The sequence below is a fragment of the Helicoverpa armigera genome, chromosome 11, assembly GCF_030705265.1.
Source record: "Helicoverpa armigera isolate CAAS_96S chromosome 11, ASM3070526v1, whole genome shotgun sequence".
Lineage (NCBI taxonomy): Eukaryota > Metazoa > Arthropoda > Insecta > Lepidoptera > Noctuidae > Helicoverpa > Helicoverpa armigera.
In genome coordinates, this window is record NC_087130.1 from 4,750,513 (window position 1) to 4,762,550 (window position 12,038).

Consider the following 12,038-nt stretch of genomic DNA (forward strand, 5'->3'; position numbering starts at 1 on the left):
CGACCCTGCCAGGATTCGAACCTGGAATCTTCTGATCCGTAGTCAGACGCGTTATCCGTTGCGCCACAGGGCCAGTTGATGTGGCAACCGAAATAGAACGTTACACTGCCGTTCTTTTTTACTAAGCTCATGTATTGATCCCAATGCTTTACCACAACAGCTTGTAAAAGGATAAGTAGGTATGCCATAGAAACAATCTATCCCGCTTTAGATTCTATTACATATCATAGAAATCGTGTTCTTACATAATCCAACAGTAAAAAAAACTTTACTTCCGTTTTTCAATATAAATCGTTCCTTCGTGTACCTAGCAACAAACTCCTATTAAAATATGTATAGGTATGTTTTTTCTGTCTTTGCAAGCAAATATAGTAGATAATTATTATCCACATGCAATTACTTACATAAATATACACAAGATTCGCAGTCACGTCCAACACTTTAGCTGTGTAGGAGTTACTGAGGTCAGAGAGCACAGCTGTGCCGACAGGTTGTTAGCTAAATAACAAGCCGAGGAAATGCCCTTACCCGACATAGCGTGGGATGACGACAACTAATGGACTGTGCCTCGCGATTACATACAACACATATTTATTTTAAATTGTTGATAATGTAAATGCATCTTGTAGCGTTAAAAACAAAGTATTTAATATATATACCTAATATATAAGAATTTAAGAATTTATACTGATTCATCCGGATCAGAATGTCCAGTGTTAGATATATTTTTGTATGTGAACTTAAACCAATAAGTGTTTGCGGAAAAACTGAAGTCTCTTGTCGTGTATGTGGTTCTATGTTCTTTTAGCAAACGTAAATTACATAATCTGGAGGTCGTCCTTGCATACTTGTCCTCTGTATGAGCTACGTGACGTAGTATCTGCGCAAATGCTTGTGCACTACAAAATATCCTGCGCAGCTGGCTGATCTCCTTACAAGAACGCCGTGGCTGCAAACAACTGGACAGGAACTGGATGCAATTATCAGGTACCTACCAACTTTCTATATTCCACGAAAAATCAAAATTGACACTAATTAGACTACCAGTATTGCTTCTAACATCATCAAGCTTCTTCAAACGCTGATTTATTCTCGATCACCGCTAGAAGTTCCAGCACACCAACTGTTTATTATCACAAACGTCTCGATACCGTTAACGGGTTTTTCAGGCGACTCGCTATCACGCCGATAGCCGAGTGGCGATTATTCACGCAGGTGCGCCTGCGCCCGCGGCGGCGACCTTCGCTCGGTGCACGTGTATTGTCTTCAGTACATGACAAATAACTTTGTTGTTCGAGAGGAAAAATGTTTACTTGATGTTTTAAAAGATATACGTATCATAAGCAATGTAAAGATACCTAATGAGCGAGAGATTTTCTTGGTTATAAAGTAGAGAGCTAATTAAAATATCCTGTAATTCACGATGAGGTCTAGAGTCTCATTGATTATTGTTGAGGTACCTATCAACATTTGATAAAAAACATCGTATGATAGATTATCAGCGGAGATTTCAAGAAACACAAAGCCTATTTGGACAGCTGCCTGCAGAGGATAAAGTATGTTGATAATTATTACGGAACTAAACGTACCTATGTATCATTAAGATTTACTTAGTGTTGTGTAATGAGTTTTTATATGAATAAATCAGTTGTTGTCAAGCACTGACGTCTATTACTACATGGTGGCAGCGGTGATGAAAATTTTTTCAAAATTTATTATAAAATACGTATTTTGGTGCAATTTTATCGACAAAAATAATGGAACACGCTCGCCCACCATCCGAGTTGAGTTTGGACGGCGGTCCTGCAAGCCGCGCAGAGGCGTGGAAACGGTGTACGGAGTAACGGTAATGAGTTTTTATATGAATAAATCAGTTGTTGTCAAGCACTGACGTCTATTACTACACTTAGCAAGCCTTTTCTCTATAAAGTGATGGCATATTGTTCATATTCGCTTAATGACAGGAAATTCTGGAAAATAGCTCCAGGTTAGACTAGCTAGGTAAGTACCTGCTTTGCGAATAAATACTTAAAGTTAAAACTTAGATATGATTCTCAATTCATAATCAATCACATTTAACTTGACACCAACTTTTTATTCAACCACATAAGTAACGATATTACTCGAACAAAAATACTTCTTACAAAAACTAAAATGGCGTCGGAGCAGTGACTCTTTAGTTGATTGTGCAGCTGTATGGAGCCGTGGAAAACGTTGTTACACGCATTACGTTGTTACGCGGATCTACCGTGCGAAGCCTGGCTGAGCCTCTGATAACGACTACGCAGTTACTGCGCATGTTCATACTTTCAGACATTACATTTTGGGTAAATAATATCAATGGCTTTATTTGGTATTTTTGGAAGCAGTTGTGGATAGCCTTGTACATTTTGGGGAGTTCCTTTGAAGCAGGCCAGTCTTAAAATGTGGTCATCGTCATCCTCCGAGCCTATTTCCCAACTATTTTGGGGGACGGCTTTCAGTCTAACCGCATGTAGCTAAAAGTCTTCGAACGGGATCTTGGTATAAGAACGCGGCCGGCGGCGTTGTGGAGCAAGATGGGAAATCCTTATTCGTGGTGACTCTGTCGCAAAAAACTAGGATGATTTTCAGGACATATCTAAAAAGGCATACATAATAGCAACCTTTATCACAACTATGAAACATTCACAGACCCACTATATGGTACAAATAAGAAAATTCATGCTATATTAAAAAACACAATTACCGATAAGAAATCTAATTACATTACGAAATATTCAACCAAGGATTTCATTAATAAACCCCATTCTTTATTCAATTAAAATTGTATGTATGAAACTATATGTAGTAGGTATGTGCGTAGCTATAGTCTAGGCACTGATAAATATATAAACGGAAATAGTATAGTGTAGTACGTGTTAATCTGATAAGTGTAATCAGTGATGAGTCGCTGACAGGTGGGCAGGTGGTTGCACTTGCCCAGTGTACCCGCACCGCGCTGATAACGTTCCTGATAAGAGGCTTAATCACTCAAGAACCGTAGCGTACTGGTTTAAGTAACTACAGGTATGAGAGGTATTTTTGCCGTAATTTTTGAGAGCCTTGTGAATGCGGTATAGGAATTTTACCTTGATATTTCAGCTGTACCTACTGAAGAAGATGAAGTGTGCTTCAATCTACTTATATACATATTCACTTTGGCAAATTCACCGAGCTGAAAACACGCCAGTGTGAAAAGGCTGTAAAGGGCGCTTACCTCAGTTGAATGGCAGGCTTCAACTTATATATCAGTGACAAATCTAACTAAATTATAATTACCCAAGACAATGGCGATAATAGAGACAGATTTTAAGCTTGGTTTTGATATTTATTGACTCACAGCTATGTTATATGACCATTCAAACAAAATTCCAACAGTGTGCCCAGCGGTGTAAACAAGTCAACACAAAGACTGCTTGTCGCGTCAGATTGTTTTAGGTATTTGCTATGACAAATTATAATCAACGACCACGCAAATGAAAAGAGCTCTTATTTTGAAAAGCTTAAGAGAGTTAAGCAACGAAACAACAACATGGTTTGTTGCAAGCAAAATACCGCACGAACCGCGAATTATTGCAACAAGAGGCGTAACTAGGCAACGCGGTTATGCTAACCATAACAATAAGCCGTTGTTAGCCGACGATACGGTCGGCTACATAAGTTTACACACGCAATCTGTGGCCAAACAATACTCTGTAATACCGAGAGTGCGTCGTAACGGCCAAACAACTTGCACAATGTTGATTTACAACGTAAAATTTACGTCCCACGTCGTGGAAGAACAAAGAACTTGATTGTCCACTTTATACATCAATGTCAAAGAGGCTCATCAATTGGAATCGACCTCGGGGAAACATACCAGAGAAGTTATTATGAGCACGCTTTTTTCCTGCTGTAAACGAGCGCCGATCCGAAGCCGATATCACGTGTAACAATAAACTTTTCATTGCGGTTTTTTTAGGACGATACCAGTTTTTATGACTAAACTCAAGTTACAGTTTTAGTTGGCATAGAAGGTCCTGGAGGGAGTTTCATTGTCATTATTTAATTAAACAGTCATCCATCAGCATCACTAATCCATCCAGAATAATAGAAAATCTTTAGCAATCTGAGTGAACATGTCTTTGGAGAAGGAACATTGCACCATCATTGGGAATAATTTCAATGGTAATCCCCAGTATCGTCACTTAACCTACAGATCTATCGTCATTTACTACCTACATATTATAGTCTAGAACAATAGTTCCCCGCCATTGCTGATATCAGTAATGACGGTTATTCTGACCAATGACAAATAAATACATACATAGGTATCTACAAATAAATAATATGCCAATCATTCGTAAACCTAAGTAAATATAGCACATCTCGAACATATAACCATAAGTGATTTTCCTTAGTCGAGTATTACAACTTGCACAACTAGATAAGCGCTTCGCATACGCCATTTTATGGGTTTGTTTTCTTTACCAGCATGAAATATCTAGAATAACAGAATCCATTTTATGTTTTATAACTTTTAAGTCTTTGTTATTTTTGCCTTACGCTTCACCAGCAAAGGCCAATGATACACGCATTTCCCGACCGTATTTTTTTAGTCTGCAGTAGTGCAGTCGTTTTATTTCTTATGCAATCAAAACGTTGAATCTGCCCCCGTCTGATAACAATAGCTATGCTATAGGACTGGATTATTACTTAAATATACTTAGATATCTACTTATATAAAAATAAATATTGTTAAGGATGAAACTGAAAGTGACCGTAATGTACAGATTCAATTCTTACAGGCACCGTAATGCTATTTACCTAGATTAATTAAAATGTAAGAACTAATTAAGATATAATGAAGAAACGTAAATAAATAAAATTTTAATTTGAATACCTACTTGCACCTCTGTTGACGCCTTTTCAACAAATATTCGCATAATTCTGATGTACGTTCATTCCTCAGCATAAGTTTTCATTAAATTCGATAACGTATTACGGTCGTACATACTCGTTTGCAATGACTGTACTGTAAATTTTCCTCAGGATAAGTTATTATTATATTAATGTTCAGTCCGTAAACTCGGCTATTCAGCAGGTGTTTCAGCAACGCTTTCGAGACACGTGTTTCAATAATATAAGGCGTACTATATGTTCGTACATAGCACATTTATGTGGCAATATACTATATGATGACTGGTAATAGACGAACATTAGGTAAATGGGTATATTCATTGATTTAAATAATGATAGGTGTAAGATTTAGAATGTGGAAAAACGTTCTCCCAGGAAATATAAATGTTCAGATTATTATAATTGTCAGTTCACTTGCCAATTAGCATTACACTATGTTAGCTACCCACCTGCTTCATAACACTAATGTGAAATATGGCCTACCTAAAGTTATTATACTGCTTCAATATCTAGACACACGGCAGTGTGTCCGCCAAGTTCGAGCAAAAAAGGCGACACACCGGCCGTGGGTTATATTACACGAACCATTTCGGGCCAAATTCGACCCCCCTGTAACTCAAAATCTATTTTATTTACGCATATCAAATTTCTAGTATCTGTTGAGACCCCCTCACTTATCTAAAATACAAAATTTCATTAATATACCTATTGTAGGTCTTGAGATATTGACGTCAGAAAATCGCTATTTTTACTATACACTCACTGACTGATTCACTGATTCACTGACTCACTCATCAAAAACCTAGACCACTTCCAATGGTCGTATTGACTTGAAATTTGGTATGGAGGTAGGTCTTTACCTATGTCAAGGTAAAGGAAAAAATCTGAAAATGGCCAAGTGTGAGTCGGTTTCAAAATAATGAAGGTGTTTTATACCCGGTGTAAATTTATACCCCTAAGGAACTAAAACGAACTAAATTTATCTATATTTATATAATATATCTTCGAATGGTACAAAGGTTTGTATTTAGTCAAAGTAAAGTAAAAATCTGAAAACGGCCAAGTGTGAATCACTTTCGAAAATAACGAATGTGTAACTTTGATCCACGAACATAATATATGATAACATGTCATGTCAGTCAGTTGGTAAATCTAGTCATAGTTAATCTAGTTCATTTCTTTGTAAGAAACATAGTGCATATTAAAAAATCTAAAAGATAGTATAAATGAGACATTTCTTTAACTAACTTCATCATAAGAAAAAAATAAAATAAACAACCTTACAAAAATAAATGAAATCCCACCCAAAACAAAAATGTGAAAGACTGCCAAGTTCGATAATATGGGAATGCTTCGCCTATAAAAGAAGTGAGATCTGAATAAGTACCAAGTTCCATACACATACCTCAGTTAAAAATAGTTACTTTTTAATGATGATTACTTGGCAAGTTTTAATAGAAAATTAAATACTTGATTCATTGCGTTTAGTAGGTTTATAACAAGGTGTATGAAAACTTGCCAAGTAACATCATTAAAAAGTAACTATTTTTAACTGAGGTATGTGTATGGAACTTGGTACTTATTCAGATCTCACTTCTTTTATAGGCGAAGCATTCCCATATTATCGAACTTGGCAGTCTTTCACATTTTTGTTTTGGGTGGGTAATTCTAACAGGACCTAACTTTATTCATTAGTAGCGAGCGCACAATAAAATCTGAATGTACCGATCCGCCGTAAAATTAACGTTATCTCGCCATATCACAGCACTTAGTAAAAATACTTCGCCAAAGTCCGCATAAGATAGTGACGATACAGTTATCAGTTACAGGTGTTTGTACCCAACTCGCACTTGACGCACCGACGCTCCCAAATTGATATAACGACGTTAACACGATTAAATGATAACTTGACTTACGATTTGGAAATTGTGTTTGAGCTGAGCAAATACAGACGTCAAATATCAGAGAAATATAGCTTAGCAAATATACTATGTTACGTTACTATATTCACGTATGTCTATATCTTTTTTAGAGGTAGATGCTAGATAGAACCGACAGAAATTAAGTCAATGTGTTAAAGATTACTAAAGGATTATCAAAGATAGGATAATTATAGGTACCAATGATTATTTACTTTATAAATAAAAAGATAAACAACACGTACTGCGTAATTTATTTGTAAAAACACAAATAACAAGATGACGTGGAAATTATTTAAGTTACACAATGCCTATTTATTTATCTGTGCGGATATAGGCACCAAAATTGCATTATTCGCATTGTTACTCCATGCAATGCACTGGTACACACGTATTCACAGGTTGAGTTTTCCAATAAAAACAAAATATCTGCAATTTTTTTAAAACGTCTATGTTTAAATCCATTGATGTATCACGCTTCTTTTCATCCAAATCAGATATTCTAGACATAAACCATAAACATTTTCAGATCTGCCATAACCGCAATACTCAGACGGTATGCTGTCATAAAACTGAACCCTACAAGCAATATCCAAAATATTCATATGGTATACCTAAGTACTTCACAATCGGCGAGGGCACGACAACTCGTTAACCTTTCACGAACACCCGACACAATATATTATTCATGCCATAATTGAAATAAACTTACGAATTCTTCAAAATAGAGCCGAATTTCCATCGGCGTACATTCGGGGCTTCAAAGAATACAGGTGCCCGGTGGTAGCACATTCACCTAGGATAATGGGAAGTGATTACCATACATTACAATGATAGTAAGGCGGAACAACAGATTTTTGTGTAATCTTAATACATTTTTCATGCAAAATTGAAATTCTAAATAGAGGCCCATGAGTTCAGGACAGTTTTCAACACAACATGTAAAATATCAAACAACATCTGGCAGACTTATGAATTATTTAAAAACTTTTTCATAGTATTTTCCTTATTTTTTTGTCGTAGCGTTTTCTTGGTGAATTCACAACGAAACAATGGTTCTGTACGAAATTTTGTTTAATGAAACAATAGCGGATTTGGATTCTTAGGAAGTAAAACATTTTTTTCAAAATAGGATCCTATTTTGATGAAATATTTCGTTATCTTCTTAATCTCTCAAGGCAATCTTATATTAAGTGCAACAAGTACAAACTCACTGCAGCGGAAACGATTAACATTTTTCTAATTAATTCGTTTGCACTTACTAAATCTCATAACTCATTGCCTATCGCACAATAAACTTATCGATAGCAAACAAAGATAATATTAAGGAAAACATCGTTATCAAATCGTTAGGTGCATACAGGTGTGAGGTGTGTCAAATTTTAACAAAAACAAATACGCATCAGTTTAAAATACCTTTGAAAATAATAAAAACTCCAGAACATACAATTGTACATAATATAGGAAAGGAAACAATGCAGTAATGTTCCACGTAAGTCCCTCGGGTCAAACGTGAGTGAAACTGGCAGACTTTAAATATTCAAAGGGTGTAAAGGGCAACACTGCGCATATTTCCCCAGGGTCGTCTGTATTTACCCCTCTGTTTTCATTTCATAACTCTATAGTTGTTTTATTTGGTCTACACTAAATGAAACATACAAGTATACCTACACTGTAGCCAAACACTTTGGACTGACAAACAACAATTTTGTAACTCATTTGAGAGCATTTGCCGGTGCATTACGGGAAATTTCGAATAGTATTACTTCGGGACAGAGGAATTCTTTTAAAAAGTCTATTTACAGAAGAGAATCAACAATAACACTGAATAAAAATGCACGTAAAAGAACATCGTCATCTCAATCTAGAATCGCAAAACTAATGCACAAACGAAGATTTCCAAAGCTATTAAACCCACTACGGTACAAGTACCGGCAGAGAAAGGTGACAATACCACCACACCACCTGCATCCGTTGAAAGCGTGGACATGAACGAACATGTACACGGTACTGTATTCTTTCCATTTTGCGCCAATTCTATGGGTAACGGGTGTGAGTACGCACATGGAGAACAAAATGACTAGTGGAGATGTAATATAGAAAATAGCGAACCAAAATGCCAGTGTTAAGAGGACGAGGAATGTTACTAGCTCTGCCTGCGTACACCTTCTTAAAATACCATATTTAAAAACCAAATCACTAATCAATCTTTAACTGATTTCTCAAAGCGTCAGTTTACTCTCATAACTCACAGTTTTGGTCACGTCTACCGTAAGCTACTTGACCTACAAGAACCTACCGGCTTTATGGCATCTCCGCTCATCTTTCTTTCCTCCGTAGGTGTACTGGTACAATATGTGCGCATTGTTAGGCTATGGTATTACCACACTAGTGCTGAGCCTATCTGGTGCGTTGCGTTAGCTGCAGCGGAAGTGATGCCCCAGTCACCTCGTGCATTGTGTACCAAATACCCACGCCTTGCTTGCTATACTGCCTTCTCTGACATAGTATTCTATTTTTAGCTTATTCACGATAATGCTAAATGCAATTTGTAATTCTATTCGACGCTGTTTCGCTTCTCCATTGTGAATACTGAACGCTGACGTCACTAGTGCTGTGTTTAATCGTCGTGTTCACGATAAAATAGTAATCTAAATAACAATAAAATCGACTATTATTTAGTTCGGCATTTAATTGAGGAAGCAGTAAATGTACTTCAAACGTTTTTAATGAATATGTTATGGACCAAGTGACAAATTGGGCAGTATACATAATGCCCGGTCATTATGAATAATGCCCAATATGAGAGTGCAATTTGATAATAATTATTCAAACAATCAAATTGACCGGGCACTATACATATTGCGACGTGACCTTTTGGGCAAAGTAATACAAACATATTTAATTTCATTTTTTTTATTGTTATTGACATTTAACTTAAAATAAACTAAATATAACACATCCCATAACAATTGACAGAGCATAGAAGTAAGCATGCCACATGCAGCAAGCATGGCTTCTGTCACGGCTCCGGCGCTGCGGGGCTCCGGCGGTCCCATGCGAGCTTATCGTCGCAGATGGTTTTCGCGCTCACCACCGCAGCTTCGGCTTGCTGGCCGGCTCAGCCGGCCAGCCTCAGCCGCGGCGGCGAGCGCTTCAACTACCTGCGCCTCAGCTCGCAGGCCGCCTCGCCCCTCCGTGCCTACGCGGTTTTGAATTGCACTCTAGGGGTAGGGCAGACAAAACTACGTGGAGTCGGTTTTGCAGCTATTCGTTTTCGTCACGTAGTTCAGTTTTTAATACAATGTTTTGAATCCAAATTAAATTCTACCATAAAAAAAACGAGCCAAGAAAAGTGAGATCAAGAAAAACGAGGCCGAGTTAGTAAATTAGATGACAATTGTCCAATTAATAGTTTTGTGGCTAGACTTATAATTTCCCATTAAAATAAAACATATAATTTAAAACAATAATCATAAAATATGTAGCAAGTAACAGGATTTATTTATTAGAACAACTGCCACCCTCGCAACGCATAAAATATAGCTTTATTATCAAATTGCCCAACTATCATGTAGCAATATAATAATGCCCGTGCAATGTGATAAATAATGAAGTTAAGATAGTTATTAATCACTTGGCCCGATAAAGCTAGACATTATTCATAATGCTCGGGCATTATAAATAATGCCCGAATTAATCACATGGTCCATAACAAATATATCGGTTGTGTTTTTCTATCCTAAAAGTTGTAAAGCACAGAACTATTTAACATTCGCTTGATCCATTTTCATCGATCTGCTTGCCTTTTTATTTTACCATACATTAAGTGCTCGACATTTGCAATAATTTACAATTAATAGACCACTCGAGTCATAACAAATGACGAAATTACATGGAGTAAGGATGGAGAGGCTCAAAGTAATTACTCTGTAATTTGTTTCGCAACCATTTTTCTGCACTTCGAAATAATGAGTGAACATTTTTTGCGTACAATTATTGCAATCTTCCTCTTCAACTTTAAGGAAAAGTAGACATGATGCATGTTTAAAAATAGATATGTTATTTTGCTAAAACACACAAGTCATGAAAACAACTTAAGTCACGTAGACTCGACGTGTCATCTTAAAAACTCAGCAATAAAGCTAAGCAATAAAGTTGTTCTTCATAAAATACATGCACATACCCTATTAACACTGAGTCGTCGCATATTTTAATTTGAACATACTCAATGTGACAGTTTGAAGCAATAGAGACAAATCGCGACAATATGCGACAAAACGGTAACGTATGGCGTTTGTGCGACAATTCTAAATTTAAATCGCTTAGCTCACGCCTCTGTATTGTCCTCCCTGGTTCACATTTGTACCGTGAACAGTACACTATTTTCAATGCACATGCAAAAGAATGCAACTGTCTAGTAAAGCGCATTCATTTGTATGCTAGGGCTACCGCATGCAGTAAATAGACACATTTAACGCGTGTCAATGTCAAACTACTTTGCTAGTCAGTATAATATTCTGCATTTGTAAGTCTGTTACAATACAAGTGTCAGTTGCCAGTTTGATTTTAATGTTACATTGTTGGCTGCTTAACTTGTCATCTAATTGATATTGACTCGATAAAGTACCTGCTACATGGAGCCTCTAAAGCTTTACAATGCTAACTTTTATTTTTTATTTTTACCTACAAGAATTTTTATTTTTTATCGACCTGTGTTAACAACAGCTACCTACGTATTTATTTCTTAATCCTCTCACGCTACAATTGTATGACGTCAACCTTAAGCTAGTTAGGTATATAATAATATAATACAATTAGGTACAAACACAATTCGAAGTTAGTAAATATTGTGGTCAGAATTCCCTGTTATCCTTAGGTGTTGACGTGGCATATACCGGTATACACCGGTTCACATGGCTTTGTTTACGTCACACTAGGCTTACGATACGGTAACCACGTCAATGTGGTTTCTTCGTGACAAACTACATTTACTTTACTTCTATATTTACATGTTTTATTCATCATCACCAAATCCAGTGAAGTTACACCAGAGCCTTGGTAAAAACTGTTACATTACAACTTACATTCACAAAATCAGAAGGTTACATTTGACGTATCTACAATGTTTTTACCGACCAGTTTATGTAATATTTGTCTTTAATATTCAATGTATTACCATATGGAATATAAATATAT

The 12,038-nt window shown here is 36.5% G+C and overlaps 1 non-coding gene across 1 annotated transcript; it reads right to left on the reverse strand.

Moving 5' to 3' along the window:
• Positions 1-73, reverse strand: Trnar-acg (transfer RNA arginine (anticodon ACG)). The gene has a single exon. It is a non-coding gene; the product is annotated as a tRNA-Arg (tRNA).
• Between the last annotated feature and the right edge of the window lie 11,965 nt (positions 74-12,038).